The sequence below is a fragment of the Miniopterus natalensis genome, chromosome 4, assembly GCF_054644295.1.
Source record: "Miniopterus natalensis isolate mMinNat1 chromosome 4, mMinNat1.hap1, whole genome shotgun sequence".
Classification (NCBI taxonomy): Eukaryota; Metazoa; Chordata; class Mammalia; order Chiroptera; family Miniopteridae; genus Miniopterus; species Miniopterus natalensis.
Genome location: NC_142084.1, coordinates 26,794,287 through 26,813,836, shown reverse-complemented (window position 1 = coordinate 26,813,836; position 19,550 = coordinate 26,794,287). Strand labels below are relative to the sequence as shown.

Here is a 19,550-nt window from a genome sequence, read left to right as displayed (position 1 = left end):
TTCAAATCAAGGACAGTGAAATACAAGTTCAACATAAATAGCAAACACATGGTTAATAGTCATGAGATTAAAAAGTGTTCTCGCAACACAATAAGGAAAGCCAAATATTTTCGTGGAAGAATAGGCAAAGGATATGACTATAGAGAGTCCCCAATAAAAAAAGACAAATGGTGACACTTTCCTTCAGTGAATATTTACAGAGCACCGTTCTGCGCCAGGCACTGCTCTGGGCATTTTAAAAGATGGCCCATGTCATGAATAATTGCAGAAATATCTAGTAAAATGAGATATCAGTTTTCAGCAATCAGACTGATAAAGTTTAAATCGTTTCAGTCTTTCTAGAGGGAAGTTTGGCACATAAACAAAAATTTTAAAGGCACAAACTTCCTCCCAGCATTTTCACTCCTGGGTTCTTTATATAATCTGACAACTGTGTAAAGGTACTTGTACATTGATGTTTATCAGAGCATCATTGTAGTAGCAAAAACACTAGAAATAACACAGAGAGTCCTTTAAAGGGGAAAGATGGCCACAACATTTCAATAATGGAGAGAAAATTGATTTTAAAGCAAAATAATATCACAGTGTGAGCAGTGGGTGATTGCATTATAAACGCTCTTCATTTTTTTCTTTTTAGCATTTTCTGAATTTGCTTTCAATGAGCGTGCATTCCCAGCATAGTCCAGAACAACAAGTAAAACAGCTAAAAGGTATTTAACTAGAAAATAGAGCGTTTCCGTTTCTGGCCCTGGGGGGGCCACAGCCCTGTCCGGTGTCTTCCTGGGTCACACACCTGTACTGCCCACCTCCTGGGCTGCGCAGCCCATCTGACTTAATGTCTCCTGTCCACTCAGCGGGATACCTGACCCTCACGGGTGTTCCAAAAATGTTTGTATTTAGTAAACACTGTTTCTAAAGGATCTTTTAAAGCTGAGAGGTGCACTGTAGATGATGTTGGTTCACATAGAAACCCATGGGGAGTGATAGAAAGCAGGTCTTCTGGAATAAGACAGGCCTGGGTTCGAGTCCTGGATCTGCCAGTTAGAGCTGTGTGACCGTGGGCATGTTATTTAACCTCTCTGAGCTTCAATGACCTACTCTTTAAAAAAAAAAATATATATATATATATATATGTTTTTAGTGATTTTTTTTTTTAGAAAGAGAGAGAGGGAGAGATATGTGAGAGAGAAACGTCAATCAGTTGCTTCCTGCATGCACCCTAACCAGGGATCAAACCCCAAACCTGGGCTTGTGCCTTGACCAGGAATCGAATCGGCTACCTTTCAGTGCACGGGACGAGGCTCAGCCACTGAGCAACACTGGCCAGGGCTGAACTACTCTTTAATAATGGCCCAATAATCCCGGTTATATTTTGGGGGCACAGTGTGAACGAGACAAAGCCTGTGCTCTGATGGAATTTACAGACCACCATTCCAGGTGTCGGGAGTAGGGTAGGGGAGACACACGAACTAAAACAGGTGAACCAACAAATAAGTGAGGTAACTGTGAATTATGGTAAGAGCTATGGTGGCGCCAATAGGGGCCTTTGGTAGAGGGTTAAAGGGGTGCTTGGGTTAAGATATTCTGTAAAAAGGGAGGTCAGGGGAAGCTTCTCTGGGGAGAGGACACTGACGCCAAGGTTTGTGTGATGAGAAAAAGCCAGGCATCTCAAGATGCTCCAGTGTCCCCTAGAACAGCAAGTTGGTGCTTAGGTAGCCAGGAGTTTGGGGTGTCATCGAGGATCTGGGAGGGGTCAGTGCCTGAAGCAGCAGGGGAGGGCGTGATGAGATACTGTGGGAGAGGTGGGTCCGGTCCATGTGGCCCGGCCCTCTTGGCCATGGAAGAATGTGTATTTCATCCAAAAAGCAGTGGAAAATTATTGCTGGGTTGAAAATAAAGAAGTGACATTGTCCAGTGTCTGTTTTCAAAGCTCCGGCTGATGCAGTATGGGGAATGGACTTGGAGAAGGGCCTGAGAGGAAAGCGGGGGGCGAGGAAGCGAGGACGCCAGTTAGGAAGTTATTGCAATGGCCTAGGCCAGATGTCACCGGTGCTTGGACTGAGACGTGGTGGTGGAGGCAGTGGAAGGACCTGGATGAAGCAGGTGTGTCTTTTAGAGGCTACATTGGCAGGACTGGGAGGATGACTGAGTGAGGGGGAAGGGGGAGAGGGAAGATGACTCCCTGTTTTCGGATGACACCCAGATTTTTGCCTTGGACAATTCAGTGGTGCCATTTGCTACAATGGGGATGGAGAAGAGAATGAGGACTTTGTTCTGACCTGTTCGTTGTGACATGACAGTGGGACATCTGAGAGGAGATACCCAGGCAGCTCCTGGGTTAAATGACACAATAAAGGCGGGGGCAGCAGCACAGGGCCTGGCCCGGAGTTGGCTTTCGTCACTGGGTTGACTGTGAACACACATATGTTGGGGGGTGGTCGTGAAGACAGCAGTGGGCTGTGGAGTTTGCCTCCTTCCTTTGCCTGGAAACTGGCAGACCTCTGTTCCTTACTGTATTAGTCAGGGCTCTCCAGAGAAACAGAACCGATAATATACACCCTATATAAAGAGGTTATATACATATATATATATCTTTGTAAAGATATATAAAGATATATCTTGGGAGTGAGGAGCGGGGGCTAGGTGGAGGTGCATAAAAGGGGGGAAATGAGGGACGTCTGTAATAGTGTCAACAATTTTTTAAAAAGATACATATGTCTTTATAAAGATATATGTATATAAAAAGTGATTTATTGTAAGCATGAGTTGTATTGTAATCTCATGAGTTGGCTCATGAGATTATGGAGGCTGGCGAGTCTGAAACCATCAGGATGAGTCAGCAAACTGGAGACCCAGGACAGCCAGCGTTCCAGTTTGAGTCCACAGGCCATGTGCTGTAGAAGCAGGAAGGGCTGATGTTGCAGATCAAGTCCAAGGGCAGTCTGCTGGAGAAGCCTCCCTTGTTTGGGAATTTTTTTGTTCTATTCAGGCCTTCAACTGATCAGTTGAGGCTCACCCATGTTATGGAGGACAATCTGCTATACTCCAAATCCACCTGTTTGAATGTTAACCTTATCTCAGAAATCCTCACAAAAGCAGCCGGAATAATGTTTGACCACATATCTGGACACTATGGCAGATGAAAAATGAAATTAGTTGTCACACTTACCTTCCTCTGTTACTTCTCCCAGGGTTCCCCTCCTTCTCCCTCACCTCTCTCTTCAGTCCCTTAGTTCTTTTATCCTGTCTTTCCTGTGCTGACTGAGCCCTCCCTGTGCTACCCCCCCACCCCACTGCCTTCTTCAGACTCTCATCACCCTTCGTCCCTTCCGTGCCTTGCTCAGGATTGGGGCAAAGGGATGTTCAATCTAAAAGCCTTCTGTGGTCCTCCATGGTCTTCAGGATCACATGAGCAGTCTGTGTGTTTGCATTCCTCAATCTAATTCCTGCTTTCCTCTCTTGACCCATTTCTCAGATCATATTACCTTCCTACACCCTATGGGATGACTGTTTCTCAGTCAGAGTCTGTATCTCATACCTTTGCTTGAAATGTCTCTGCCCTCCTGTTTTTTGGTGTTTGTTTTTTTTTTCTCCAAAATATTTTATTAGTAAAAGTTTCGTACAAAAAAGATTGAAGAAAAGTTACCTGTCATACTGACTAACATATTGAAAGCATGTGTATGATTGTGGTTTCTAATTTCTCTACAAAATTAACTAGCCATCTGGAGTAAAGAGAGCCAGAAATAGTAAATATAGTCATATTATTTTTTGGAACACTTCAAAGTACAAAAAGCATTGTGCTAATTTTTAAGTGCAAAGAAAGGTCATAATAAAATAGTCTTTAAAAATTACAAATAAAAATCTGTACATCAGGGATATTTTTAAGGTCTTTCGTGTGCATAGCGCTATGTAGATAGAGAAGAGGGACTGCAGAGAGAGGACCCATCACATCAGCTGGCCCATTTCAGCTTGCAGGGCCCTCTCCTCCTTTCTCAAGGGGAAAGTGTCAGTCAGGTTGAAGAGGGCCACGGGTGTCACCAGGGAGACACAGCGCTTCCTTGTCCATGTCATGCTTACCTTCACGAGGCTGAAGGAACAGAGTGTGATTCACAGCAACAACCTGAGCCTCAGAGCTAGGGCTGGAGGCATAACCTTCGTCCTTTCGATGAGGGTCGGGGACACACCTCCCAGCTCTACCGTAGTGATGCACTGACGATCCAGGCTGCACTGTGCCTGCTGTAGCATTCCCAGCTGCCACCTCTAGAGGAGGCTTCAGGCTGTGGGTGTAGACACGATTAGAAGTCTCCTTTTCTCCTAAAACTGATCCAGAAGTGCAGCTACTGTTCTGATGCCCACATTGACTTTCCTGACTGCATAGGTTGGATCGACATACTTGGGCAGGGCTGTCCTGCAGCTCACAGCCACCGAAGCAGAACTCCCAGGTGGCTCCATAGTTACCCCTGTGGCTGGAGCACTTCATGTAACCATTCTCTGGGGCACTGGGTTTGCCACAGCATCTGACTATAGGGACACAGGCCCAGATGGATTTCACTGCTGAGCTCCCCTCCACAGAGTAACCAGGTCAACCCTCCTGGCTTTTTACCTGAAGAATCTACATTCATTCTTCACTGTCCAGCTTAAATCTCACCTCTTCTGGGAACCTTTCCCATTTTCTAGGCACCATGTATTGCCCCCCCACTCTGATCACGCCACACTTGGGGTGCCCTTCAAACAATTCCATAATGTAGTTGATGTTGCTTCACTTGCCTGCCACCCCCTTTTCCCCAGCCTGTGAAACCCTGACATTTCTCCCATGTCTGCATAGGGCCCAGCTCATACCAGGCCCTCCAGTGATTGTTAGATGGGGGCAAGGGAAGAAAGGACAAACTATGCCCTCTCTAAAGGGGCCCGTGGAATTCAGCTCATCTTATAAATATGTTTGGGTGATTTGTGGAGTGATAGTCACAAGTCTGTTAGAGGACATTACAGAGAAGGGGTAGTAAAATCTATTTAAAAAGCTGCCACAGTGGCATTGTCCTTCCTAAATTCCACACTGTCCAGGAACTCGCTTGCCTGCATGGGGCAGCTTCTTGGCTCAGGTGGAGAAGTCCATTCATGGGATGCCAGCCCCTTCTTGCTATTAGATTATATCCTCACTCCCTTTCAGTTGTTCCCATGTTTTCACCACTTGACTTTTTCTCCTAGATCATCTTCGGCTTAACTCTGGCCAGGGCTTGGCTCTGCCTAGTTCTGAGTTGGCTCCAGGGCCAATGATTGGAAGTCATTAGCGTTTGGTTTGGCCCTGGCCAGCGTCCCTTCCCGGTAAATCAGATCCGGTCCTGCCTGATGCCTGGGGGTGCTTGCTACTCTGCGTCAGAAATGTTTTCCTACAGGGAAATGGTTCAGAAATATTCTTCCTGAAAAGCCCTCTCAACCCTTTGCAGCTAGCACATTCTGTTCTAATCCCTAAATTGCCTAAATTGAAGAGGTTTGGGGAGCTGTGTAGACCTGGGCATCCCCTGGATTGGGAACCTCACCTCTGCACATGAGTCTCTCTCCTTTGACCACTGAGCCTCTCAGTGTTTCCTCCTGAGGCCTCACAGAGGCTCCGTGTGCCACCCCAAAGCTGGGCTATCTGCAGCCTTGAGAGGTGGCACAGGCATGCCCTGCCATGAACCTACTGCCCATCCTTGGCATGGGGTAGCCTCAGCATGCCTCCATCCTTGTTGGGCTGATGGAAGCTGGTGGCATAGACACGGTAGCTGTCCTTGCCAAATTGTAGACTGAAACACATGGAAATAACCCCTTTTCCTTTATCTCTCAACCTAGCTTGCTTTGTGTCACTCTGCCACATGGTGTTCTCATTTCATTGTCTCTGAGTGTTTATAGTGGCGTTCTGGGAGCAGAGGAGAGGGAGGGAGCCCTGATGGATGGCGAACAAATGAGTGTCCTTTGGTCACTAGCAACAGAATTTCACTCCGGCAGATTGAGAGAGAAAGGGGAAGTAGTGGAAGAAAGGCAGGAGCTCACAGAGGTGAAGTGCTAAGGACAACATGCAGGCAGCTCCCCGGTCTAGGCGCAGGAGCGGGTGGGCAGCCCCCGAAGCAGAGGCCTCAGCCATGTGTCTGCGCTATTTCCTGTGTGTCTCTGCCTGAGATTCAGGGTCTCAGGAGAGAGAGTCCTACTGGGTGGGCCTGGACCCCTTGTCCATCCCTGTGCCCCAGGGGCTTCCACTGCAGGGCTGAGAGGCCCAGAGAGCACCCCCCCCCCCCCCCCGCGTGCGTGCCAGGACTCAATAGGGGGTGGGGAGTCTGGGTTTGGTTGCAGATGAGCCTGCCCCTAAATGCCAGTTGTGCCACCTATGCCAGTTGTGCCACCTATCTGTTATGTGACCTCGGGCACCTTATCTGACTCCTTGTTTGTAAAACGGGATCACATTATGTACCTGATGGCTTTGTTTTCAGGATGTACCCAGATCAATGTATGTGGAACATTGATCTTAGCGTATACTCAAAACATTTTTGGCCTGCAGTAGGCATCTAATAATGTCTGTTTATTTACCCTTGGGTCCTCAGGAGTTGGGAGAGAGTCAGACGCAGATCATTTTTCTAGTGGGATGGGCACTTAGGGAGCAAGGACAGCAAAGGGTGGGGCACTTTTCTTTTGTTGCCTCCTCCGCAGAAAAGAATGTCATTTCTGCTTAGACTCTTGGTTCATTTGATGCCAGGATCCCTGAGTGAACCTCTTGCTCAAAGATGGCAGAAGAGCAACTTCTGGCTCCTTGGGGAGCACTTGAACTTGAGATCCCTCTGCTTCCTCAGAGAAGGTCAACAGTCAGCATTTCAAAGCCCTTTCTTTTGGGTGGTCATGGGGTTTCCCTCCGGATCCAAGGCTCTTCTTCCCTGCCCCACTATTCTTTTTCATTCTTCAGCCCCATCTTTAGAAATAGGTCTGAATACCAGCTGAGCTGCCTTCCACACCAGGTCATGATTTTCATGACACTAATGGGTTTGAAGTGGCCTGTTGTCTGGTCATTTCTTCAGAAGCAGCCCCGTGCAGCTTGCTCACAGGCCCGCAAGGAAAGAAGTTCAAAGCTTGGAGGCTGAGGCCCCGAGGGGAACAGAGCTCACTAGGAAAGGAAGTTGCATCAGAGGACGACTGCATGACCACAGTCAAGGAGGGCTCGGGCCACCTCTCCCACTAGAAGCTCACGCACCCACCTCCCCTTGCAGTACTTTCTGAAAAATATACCTTTAAAAAATGTATAGACAAGGCCACATGAGCCCCTGGGTGGGTGGGGCAGCAGGTGACCTGGAAGCACAGCTCAGGGAATGCACCTGAACCGTGCCACCAGAGAAGGACTGCACAGTGACTTTACCCCTGAGTGTCACCTCCCGTTGGTGGAATTGGCTGTCACACAGCTGAGGATAAAGGCAGACCGTGTTGGCTCAAGTGCTTGCTGACAGCTCACCTGAGCACAGGACAGCATCTTTATTAGCTGTGACTGTGGGCTTTGCAGTGACCTGCAGGAGGGGGTAGTTCTTAGCATTTTCTTTGTATGTTGTGTGTGGGGGTGCTCTGAGAGGACAAGGGTTGTCTCCTGAGGAAGACCAGGAGCAGCTGCCCAGGAGTGACCTCCACCACCCCTGAGGCAAGAGTTGGGCTTAATTTTTTCCAGGACAAAGTAGTGCCTTCCAGTCCCTTCTCTGATCCTTTAGGGTGCACCCTGTCCTCCTTTCCTTTCCCCACTGGGGATCCAGGAGTTCCATCAGGGACTAGGGGTAGAGGAGAGTGTGAGAGTCAAGTTCTGTGAGGGTACCTCAGAATGCAGGGGGAGTGTCTTGGTGGAAGAAGGTGAAGGTGAGAGAGGGGTGGAGAAGTGATGCATGAACCGGGTGTATCTGCCCCATCCCCACCAGGGGCCAGGGCTCTGAGACTCTCAGGCTGGCTGTGGGATGATTCCAAACCCTCTGGCCAGAATCCCCTAAGGCCCACTGAGTTGGTCTCCAGCGCTTCACTTAGGAAATGAGATGCTCGTTTCCTACTCTGTGTGTTACATGCTCCTGGTGACCCTACAAATGAGTGATGTCCACAGTGTCCTTTCTCAACTCCTGTAGATTCATGCCGACAGCCTCTTTTATGGAGGCAATCCATCTCATCTTCCTCTTTTCCTGCTGCCCTCAAATTTCCCAGCATTATTGTCTTTTCCAAGAACCGTGTCTACTCATGATGTGCCTAAAGTAGGACAGCTTCAATTTTTTAGTTTTGCTTCCAGCAACATTTCAGGCTTAATTTGTTCTGGGCCACTTGTTCGTCTTTTGGGAAGTTCAGGGTATCCATAGAGCTTTCCTCCAACACCGTATTTCAAATAAACCCATTTATGTTTCCTATCAGCCTTCTTTACTGTCCAACTTTCACATTCATACATAGTAACTAGAATACGAGGGTGTAGATGACCCCAGACTTGGTCTCTAATGACACATCTTTGCTCTTAGTGATCTTTCCTAAGCCTCCTATTGTTGCCCCGAGTCTGTCTTCTCTTGAATTCTTGACTGTAGTTCCTGTTTGAATTGATGACTAAAACCAAAGTAAACAAAATCTTTAACCATTTCAGTGTCTTCATTGTCTATGTTAAAGTTGTGTATTTCTTCTGTGGTCATGATTGTTGTCTTTTTGATGTTCAGATGCAGTCCTGCTTTGGCACTTTCTTCTTTCACTTTCGTCAGAAGTCATTTCAAATTGACTTCTTTGCTACTTTCTGCTTGGAACTTTTCTAGTTTCCCTCCACACCAGTCATCTGCATGTCTTGTTATTGATATTTCTTCCATCAATTTTCACTCCTTCCAGGGACCCTTTTCCAGCCTTTTACTTTTACAAAATTATTATTGTAAAAGCAAACTGTGCTTAAAATTAACTCACTGTCCCTTACTCAAAAACAAACAAACAAAAAAACACACCACCCACAAAAACCCCTTAAAAACCCATAGCTTTAGAGTTAAAAAAAAGTCTGCTTTGTACCTCCACCTCCCCACCTTCTGCCATCCCATGAACTAGATGTAAATCTTTAATCACTTCAGCTTGCATTCTGCCAGACCTTTTCCTGTGCTTAAACAAATATCCACATTTATTTATTTATTATTGATTTTAGAGAGAGGAAGGGAGAGAGAGAGAGAGAGAGAACATTGATGTGGGAGAGAAACATCCATCAGTTGCCTCCCATACACGCCCGACCGAGGATCAAACCTTCAACCTGGGTATGTGCCCTGATTGGGAATCCAACCTGCCATCTTCTGGTGCAACCAAGCCACACCGGCCACGGCAACAAATACCTACTTATAAATTCTTACAGAAATAAAATAATGCGTGGTATTCTGAACTTTGTTTTTTGTCTTCACAACTTAAAGGTACCTTTCTCTGTCAGTCTCAAATCACTACCAAACCCTGACTCCAGGCAGTCAGCTGGGGGGGTCCCTGCATTGCTCCTACCTGCCCCCCCTTTCCCTCCAGGAGCGCTGGTCCTTCCTTCTCCTCTGCCTTCCTGGACCTTTTCCAATTTCTCTCCACACCATTTTCACTTTTCCAAACCTTGTTCACTCTTTGCAACGTAAAAGCCTCCCGCCTTGTTCCCAGCCCCTTCTGACTCTCGCCGTCCTGTCCTTTCCCCCCACCAGCCTCCCTGGGCCACAGTGCCAGGCGCTTCCGCAGGAGGCGGTGGAAAGGCAGCGAGCGCTCACGCTTAACATCCTGTGTCCGCATCCACAAACAGCCTTTGTCACTCTCATATCGGCATATTCATACCTCTGATGTCTGCCTTATTATTTGCTTTCACTGTTTGTCAAAATGGAACTTAATACAACCCAGAGCACTTTTCCTAAATGCCGTTTAGTGACTTTCCAGACACAACACACCTGTGTCCAGGCCAAGGCACAGCACACGACCTGCCCTCCAGAGACTCTCCCACTGCCATCTGGTTCACACAGAACAGTCCAGCTTTGCCTGTTTTAAACTCTAAATGGATGGGCTCACGTGGCGTAGATTCCTTAGCCCTCAGCTGAGCAGTATATGTATCCAGGTTGCTGTGTGTAGCTGTGGATCATTCATTTCTTTATTCATCGTCCTATTGTTGGGCATTTGAATAATCTCCAGGTTGGGGGCTATTTTGAGCAGTGCTGCTATGAGCGATCTTGTATGTGTTTTGTGAAAATATGTATGCATTTCTGTGTGTTTACACTGTACAGTGGAATTGCCGTGCATAAGGTTTGCAGATGTTCAGTTTCAGTAAATACACCTTTCCAAGTGCGGATGAGAATTCCAGAATCCCACGTGCTCCACATTCTCACCAGCACGGGGCACTTTCTGTCTTTCTGTTTCAGCCGTCCCGGTGGCTGTGCAGGTCTTCATCTGGACTGCCTTTTCTGCCCCACTCTTCTTTTTTTCAGTCCATGGGCCAGGACTACATTATTTTAGTTACCGAAGCATCAGTATTTTGTGCTTCAGGATTGCCTTAGTTATTCTTGGGCCTTTGCATTTCCATATAAGGTTTACAGTCTGTTTGCCAGTTTCTGTTTTTAAAGAAAACTGCTGAGATTTTGAATGAGATTCGTTGACTATATATTTAATTTAGGGAGAAATGACATCTTCACAATAGTGAGGCATCCAATGTATGAACATGGCATAATCTTTTACATCTTGAGTGCAGGGGTCTTGCAAATATTTTATTAGATTTCTTCCTATGAATTTACTGGTTTTTGATGCTATTTTCAACAATAACGTTTTATAAATCTGCTTTCTGTTTTTGCTGATGATTTTTCATGTTGTCCTTGTTTCCGGCATCCTTGCCACATTGGCTTGTTAACTCTAATAGCTTAATCATTGTTTAGATTGTCTGGGTATTTTTTATCATAGCGTCTATAGATTTTTATTGGTTTCCTATTTTATGCCTTTAATTTTTTTTCTTGACTCGATGCTTTGGCAAAAACCTTCCATAGTGCTGAATAGAATTATTACCACTTCTATAGCAGGCACCCTGTTTTCATAACTGAACTCAGAGGAAATATTAAGTATGACCATTGCTTTAGGTTATTGGTAGCTATCAATCAGATTAAAGCTTTCTTCTTAGTCTGCTCAGAGGTTTTGTTGAAAGTTATGATTGGGTGTTAAAACTTGTCAAGGGATTTTTGTGCATTTATAAGATTATCATATAATAGTTCTCCCTTTTTTTCTGTCAAAATAGTGAGTTACACTGATTGATTTTAGAATGTTAACTACCCTTGCATTCCTAGGATAAACTCCACTGGGGTGGGAGATATTATTTTAGTATGTTGCTGGATTCAGTTTGTTTGAGGATATTGTATCTGTCTTGATAGAAAGATGGTCTGTAATTTTCATTTCTTCTATTGTCAGGTTTTGGTTATCAAGGTTATGCTGGTCTCATTAAATGACTTGGGAAATATTTGCCCTATTTCTGTTCTCTGGAAAAATTAGGGTCAGATGTAGCGTTGCTTCTTTCTTAAATAGTTGGAAGAAATCACTAATGAAAACACCTAGGATTTTCTGTAGCTTTTAAATAATTCAATTGTTTTAATAGCTATAGAAATCTGTTTCATTATTTTTATAATAGCTTTATTAAGTTAGAATTCCTATACCATATAATTCATCTACTTAAGGTATACAGTTCAGTGATTTTTAGTGTATGCACAGAGTAGTGCAGCCCTCCCCATTTTTAGAACATTTTCATCACCCCATCACCTTCTAGTCCTTCTATCTATTTGCCTATTCTGGCCATTTCATTTAAGTGGAATCATGAATATGTGGCCTTTTGTATCTGGCTTCTTCCACTCAGCATAATGTTCTCTATGTTCATCCATGTGGTGGCATATCTGAGGACTTCATTCCTTTTTTATGACTGGATAATATTCTATCGTATGGTCATACCACATTTTTTGTGTGCATTCATTTGTTGATGGACATTTGTGTTTTAACTGTTTGGCTATTATAAGTAAAGCTGCTATGAACATTTGTGTACAAGTGTTTTTGAGAACTTATGTTTTCGTTTCTCTTGGCTATGTACTTAGGAGTGGAATTGCTAACTCATATGCTTCATTATTTTTTATTGCTAAACCCTAATATGGATATACCAAAGTGTACTCAACAAGTATGTTCCTGATGGTCATTTAGATGTTTTCAATTTTTGCTGTTAAACAATGCTCCAGGCAGTGCTGCTCCAAATGTGGTTTTTGAATGGGTGCCGGCCCTTGTTATGGGTCTATAACAAGATTGGGATAGAAATTGAGAGTGTTTGGAAACTTTTATAGCAATTTAACCAGTAATTTTATGTCTGTCGAATTTAATATATATTTTTAAATGGGCTAGTACTTTTATGTTTTTGGTTTTTTTAATTTCATTTTCTACTTTTATTGTATTTCACAAAAGTATTGGTCCCTGACAAACTGTAAATTAGAACGTAAAGGACAACTGGCTGTCCCCCACAGTTAGGCAGTGCACCTCCTGTCCACGAGTGTTTCTGTAGGAACCATTCCTAGAGCGGAGATGGTGGGCAGAGACCACACTCTGACAGGTGAACAAGCCATTTGGGGCTAGTTTGTGAGAAGGAAGGAGAAGCTTCTCACATTCAGTTCCTTGGCACTAATGAGGATAAGTTGTGATACGATGAGCAGGTAAACGAAATGTAGCATTTCCATGTGATAGAATATTAATCAGCCTTAAAAAGTAAGGAAATTCTGATACATGGTACAACATGGATGAACCTTGAGGACCTTATGTCAAGTGAAATAAGCCAGACACAATAGGACAAATACTGCATGATTCCACCTATGTGAGCCACTTGGAGCAGGCAGATTCATAGAGACGGAAAGTACAGTGGTGGGTGCCAGGGTGGGGGAGTTGAGAATGGAAAGTTGCTTTAATGGGCACAGGGTTTCAGTTTGGCTGATGGAAAAGCTCTGGAGGTGGATGGTGGCGATGGTTGCACAACAATGTGAATGCACTTAGTGCCACTGACCTGTACACTCGACAATGGTCCAGAAGAGGAAGAGACTAGAACTCCCGCTCTCTCCGTATCCTTCCTGTGCTCACATGGTGGAGAGAGCAGGGGTTCTAGTCTTCCTCTTCTTGGAAGGACGGGAATCCCATCATTCGGCCCCGCCCTCATGACCTCATCCAAGCCTAATTATCTCTCAAAGCGTCCCCCCTAAATACCATCAAATTGGGGTTAGGGCTTCAACATATGAATTTTAGGGAGGACACAAACATTCGATCTTTAGCACTCATTCACTTTCATGTGGCCTTGGATAAGTACCTTCAGTGCTTTGAGACTGTTTCCCCATCTGTAAAATGGGGACTGTAATAGCCACCGCCCCACTTTTATGGGGTTACCGTATGACCCAAGAAGTGTCATGTGCAGATACCTTTGCAACTCAAGAGCTTAGACTTGTCAGGGATCATCTTGAGTGTGAGTTTCTGGAGCTTTTTTCTCAGGACACTTTGGGGCTTTTGAGCTGAATGCATGTGGCATTAGGTGGAGGGACACTCCTGCTGCTCTCTCTCTGCAAGACTCCTCCTGAAAGGCCATTTCCATCCCCATGTGTTTTAGATTAAGGCAGCCACAAAGTGAGTTGGCCCCAGGAGCCTTGCCTAAGACATGGGGTTATCAGAGATTCCTCTTAATGACCTGATTATTTTTAAAGGGACAAGACTAAATCACCACCAGAAACAGATTCAGCAAAAAAAAAAAATGTGCCTGCTGTAAAGCTCCTAATTGGAGCCCTCAGCTTCTTGATTCTATACAGGGGTGACTTCAGGCCTCCACTAGGACAGGTCCCAAAAACGGGGTCCTCCAGGTGAACTTTACCCACATCAGCAGATGACACACCCAAGCCAGCTTTCACGCATGCTCGAGGTGTGCAGGCTGCAGCGGTGCCTTTATACTGGGGCCCCCCATCCTGGCTGTCAGTCGGGGGCTGCGTAACCTGTCTCGTCCCACCTCTGAAGGCTTGGGCAGCCCGTGGTGAGCCTAGTGTTGTAGGTGGTGTTGAAGCCCAAGCACCCTCTCTCTTTCACTGGCCAGAGGGAGCAGGCAGTGTGCTGGGCACGTCCTTGTCAGCTTAGAAGGCTAAGGAGGGGCAAAGACCAGCTTGCTATGAATAAATGGGTGATTCTAGCAGCAAGTGTGGCAGTGGGGAGCTCTCTGAAGTTGGTTACATGTTTTTTTGGCAATGGTAATAAAATAAGTTGGAAAGTAGGAACTTTGAGTCCGGTGCAGTCTAAAAGACAGTGTATCAGTTAGACATGCATTTGGCTGCAGAGAACAGAAACCCTAATTTAACTGCCTGGGGATTTATTTTCTCTGGATGCTAATCCTGGAGGTGGGCAGTCCAGGGCTAGTGTGGCTGCTCAGAAACTTTTCTGGAACCCAAGCTCTTTTTATATTTCCATCCCTGCATCCTTGGTGGCAGGCTTCATCTTCACAGAGAGGTCAGGGAGCAGGGGGTTGGAATGAGTGTTGGGTGAGCCCCAGGCAGGGGATGCAAAGAGCACTTGACTTGCCATCAAGAGATCTGGGTCCATGTCCCACTCTGGGTCACCTTGAGGCAAGTCACTTCCATCTTCTGGACTTGCTCCCACTTGTCAAATGGGTGAGTTGAACTGTATTATCTCTTCCAGTTATCTGTGCCTGTGTTACAAACTACCCCAAAACGTCGTAGTTAAAGCGTTTACTTTGGTCGTGAATCTGCAGTTTGGATAGGGCTAAGCGAGGACAGCTGGTCTCAACTTCACTCAGTGTTGGTTGGGAAGCTGGGTCATCTGAAGGTTCACTCCACATCTGGCAGGGGATGCTGGCTGTCACTTGGGACCTCAGCTGGGTCCTGCACCTGGACTTCCATGTGGCTGCTTGGCTTCCTCACAACATGGTCACTGGGTTCTAAGGTTGAGTGTCCCAAGAGAGAGCCATGGGGAGGCTGGGTTGCCTTTTGAACAAGCCTTGGAAGTCTTGCCAAGTCACTTCTGTAGGGCTGTCAAAGATTTTGTGACATGGTTTCCAAATTCACTGTTCCTGCTTCATGCTTACTCGCCCTCCACTGGCAGACAAGCGCGGCTGCCTCGCAGGGCAGGACTGCAAATAAGCTGGGAAGCAAAAGGCTGGCCGAGGCACTGGCCGCTTTGGAAAGCCCTGGCCCGAGCTCACTGGGACTAGGACCTGGACCCTCCTCAATCTCAAAAGCAAATAATACCTGGCTCATTTTGAGAGTTGCTCCCTGACAACACGAGAATTGAGAATACTTGAAAATGTACAGTACAGTAAAATCTCCATATAACAGACTAATTCAGGTGAGGGGGTGTCTGTTAAAGCCATAAGTTCTTTATAAAATAAAGTAGGTTTTCCGAATGTGCATGTTAAAAAATTGACAAATCAGTTAGTTTACCTGTTTTTACTTATGTAGACATGTTTGTGTAATTAAAATTAAGCATGTATGAAAAGTATAATTTCACAGAAAAGTTTTCTATTTGTGTTACAGTAATTTTCAATTTATACTGAATAGGTCTAGGAAATGCGTGCATTCACCAGTCATGCGAGTAAACAAATGCACACGGCTTGGGCTTGGCTTAGCTCATGTGGCAACATCGGCCAGCAGGAGTTAAAACTGCTGCAGAAAGTCACGCCACGGACAACAGAACCAATTACTGAGCACGATGCTGTGTGATCACGTGCTAATCACTTGCCAAACATTGTTTACAAGTGGTGACTCTTTGATTTCAATATGTAGACTATATTTGTAGATATGCAATATTTATTTATGTTGGTGAAATTACTACAGTGTTTTTCTCAACGTATGGCCTAAATATAACATTGAATTAGCCCTGGCCAGTTTGGCTCAGTGGTTAGAGCGTCAGCCCTTGGACTGAAGGGTCCGGGTTCAGTTCCAGCCAAGGGCATGTATCTCGGTTGCAGGCTTCATCCCCAGCCCTGATTGGGGCCCATGTGGGAGACAACCAATCCCAATCGATGTGTTTCTCTCACATTGGTGTTTCTCCCTCTCTCTCTCCCTTCCACTCTCTCTAAAATAAAATAAAAAATTAAACAGTGAATTAATAACAAAAAAATATAACCTGTTCATTTAATTATAAGCAAATCTTAGATAAAAGCATTTAAAAATTAACAGGGTGTTAATTTGCACATATGACAATCAGACCAGAAATTTTGTTCGTTAACTCTGAAGTCCGTTAAATCGAGGTCCACAAAATCAAGGGTTTACAGTATTATGAGTTCATCAACAAGTTTTCCTGGCCACTTCTTATGAGCCAAATATTGTGTTAGACATAATGAGTTATTAATCAGGCCTGAGGTTGGGAATCAGTCCCATCCACTGGGAATTTGTAGTTTTGTCGGGGAGACAGACCACTGGGAACACCCCCCCCCAGCTAAGCCAGCTGTGTTTGATTTCAGCCTGTGTGTCCCCAGGGCCTATTGGGCACTGTTGGTCAGTGACGGGAACCTAACTCAGAATGACTTGCCTACACAACAACAAAACAGGGATTTGTTTGGTTTTGGTTTACATAACTGAATCCAGTACCATATTAAAATAATATATCCCACCCAAGTGGAGTTCATCCCAGGAATGCAAGGGTAGTTAACATTCTAAAATCAATCCGAGTAACTCACTGATTTATTTTGACAGAAAAAGGGGGAGAACTATCATATGATAATCTTATAAATGCAGAAAAATCCCTTGACAAATTTTAATACCCAGTCATAACTTTCAACAAAACCTCTGAGCAGACTAAGAAAAAAAGAAAACTTGAATTTGATTGAGGATGAGTAAAGATAGGAGCAGGGTCACACATTGTCTGATATAATAGACAGGCTTCCAAGGAGCAGTGTCACTGAATCATTCCCTCACCCTCAAAACAGCCATTTATCGACTGGGGCATCTGGCAGCAGAGGCATATGGCTGAGGGAACACTGGATGGCAGCTCTGAGTCTGAGCCCACATTGTGGGGTTCAAGCCCTTCATGGCTGGCCTGACCCACCTCTATCATTGGCCCCCAAGCTCAGAAATTGAAATACCCCATTGCAGACTCAGCTGGCAGCCCCTCACTCACCCCCTACACCAGGACACCTTTAATTTCGGGTGATGAGAACCTAACTCAGATGGGCTTAAGCATCAAAGGAAGTTTATTGGGGTCTGGGGAATGCTGGTTTCAGAAGCAGTTGACACCCTCTTGGTTTGTTTGCCTGTCCCTGGCTCTGCGTTCCCAAGTTGGTTTCATTCCCAAGCGGCTCTTCCCCTGTCAGGACGGTGACAGCCCCTTCCAGCTCCAGGCCCACATCCTACCTGCTGTGCAACCCCAGTGATCCCAGAAGGATCCTGCAAAGGACCTCCACAGTTCTGGCCATAGTCACACGTCCCCCAACCCTGTCACTGTAGCTGAGAGAATGAGGGGCTTTGCTTGGCCAGGCCTGGGTCATATGCCCACCCTTGGGTCAGGGGATAGGATCAACCCCACCAAACTTATGTGGGCTGGGCATGGCAAAGGGGTGGCTCTCCAGAAGAACTTGGGGTACTAGTAAAAGAACGTGGAAGGACACGGGGAAGGTGCAACCCACAGTTGTTGACTCCAATGCCTATACCTAACTACATGCCTTTCCTTCTCATCCCCAGCCCAGAATCTGCCCTCTGCCCTCTGTCCTCAAGGTCCTCCCAACTTCACCTCCTCCAGGAGGTCCTCTGGGATTACTCCACCTCACCTCACTCCCCACCCCCCACCCTGTGCTTTCTTCCTCTCCAGAACTCCCCAGACACCCATCTTCTTTCAGCCTGCCTATGCAGTATTTTTTCATACCTCAGGCTGTCACTGTCTTCAACTGTTACACATTTGGGGGGGTTTTTCTCCATATCTATTGGGAGGCCTTTCTCCACATTGATGAAGCTTTTCCTGTGAGCCTTGGACTCACTGCCTTTTTCCCTTTTGCACTGATTTTATTGGGCAAAGCCTTAGGATCCTGAGGTTTGTGTCACTATTGTAACCTGTTCTTATCCCTGTTGAACTTAGCCAAGTTATTCAACCTCTTGTTGCCGTGGTTTCTTCATCATTACAATGGGGAGAAGACTTACCTTACGGAGTTACACAGATTGAAAAGGCAGTGCACGTGGAAATGGAACCTAGCAGAGCGCTGGGCTCACAAACTGTTAGGTGAAAAAATGAGTGAATGAATGAATGAATTAGTCAGCTGTTGAGCCACACAGCCTGTAAGACTCTAAACAGGGAACTCTGAAAAAAGAAACACCTGCTCTGTGGTGTCAAGGAGGCAAGAGTCAGCCCCCGCCTGCCTGCCTGTGCCAGGCTGGTCTAGAAGCTGGGTAGGTCTGTAGAAGAATCAGCAGGTGTGGTCAGGTGTCCCCATTCGGTGGGAAGCGCCAGGAACCAGTCAGGTCAAGGCCCAACCATTCCCAGGATGTTTGTCTGTGCTGAGCAGTATTGCTTTTCTCCCCCATCCTTTTGATGACAGCATCTGGTTTTCCTTTGGGTAAAACCCCCTTCTCTAATCCCAAGCTATGGCTTGGAGTGGGCTAACTCCACCATCTAGTGATAAGCACATAACCCAGTTAGCCCCCCCAAAAACAGATTCCAGGCTTTTCCTGAAACTTTTGGAATCGACAGGGTATCTTTTCACTGGGCCTACAGAACTAGTGGGATGTGGGCTTGGAGCTGCTGGGGCCACAGGATAGATAGCCCTTCCCCCTCCCGCCACTAATAAAGCCAACACACACACAGAGACCAGAAGTGAAAAATGGGGACAGAATCTTGATGGTGTCATTGGAGCACCTAGATCCAGCTGTACCTGAATCATCATGGTTTGTTCAGTCAAGAGAGGCAGTACATTCTCTTTTTTTTTTTAAGTTAATTTGGCCCCATTCTGACTTGAAGATAAAAGTCCTGACTGATATACTGCCATACTAAAAGCAGTTGTCCCCCAGAGATCCTAGCCATATGACACAGAACCAATTTTCCCATTCATGCTCACTCCCATGGGTGTTTGCGTTTTCAAGGTCCTTGTCGGAGATCACGCAAATACACCATCATGGGCAGGAGAGGTCCTCAGGAAATGGCTAACTCAGCGAGGGAAGGCCACGTTTGCAGTCCGTGTACCTCAGTAACAGTGGAGTGTTGCCGTGTGGCCCAATCTTAGGGACATCGGGATCTTGGACGTGTGTTGACCACATTGGGAAAAGTTTCTTTCCCAGTGTGCATCATTCAAGGTCTCGTTCAGGGTTTTCTGTTTGTCTGTTTGAATTTCACATGTGCTGGCGGCTGGGTAATGGAAATAATTACATGCACTGATAAAGCGTGGCAGTGAATGAAAGGAAAGGATATAAAAGCACCCGCCCCAGTGCTTCCAGGGACACAGAGGAGGAAACTTTCTGTCTGTGGTTAAACAGGAACAGAGCTTTGGAGCTGCTCTTCCGGGCCAGTTCCAGGGAACCATCTTCAACTCCAGGCCACATGAATCACTAGGAACTTGTTCACAA

At 45.9% G+C, this 19,550-nt stretch overlaps 1 protein-coding gene across 1 annotated transcript in view; it reads left to right on the top strand.

Moving 5' to 3' along the window:
• Window positions 1–19,550, top strand: part of COL23A1 (collagen type XXIII alpha 1 chain) — a 303,359-nt gene that overhangs the window by 29,473 nt on the left and 254,336 nt on the right. The window lies entirely within an intron of this gene.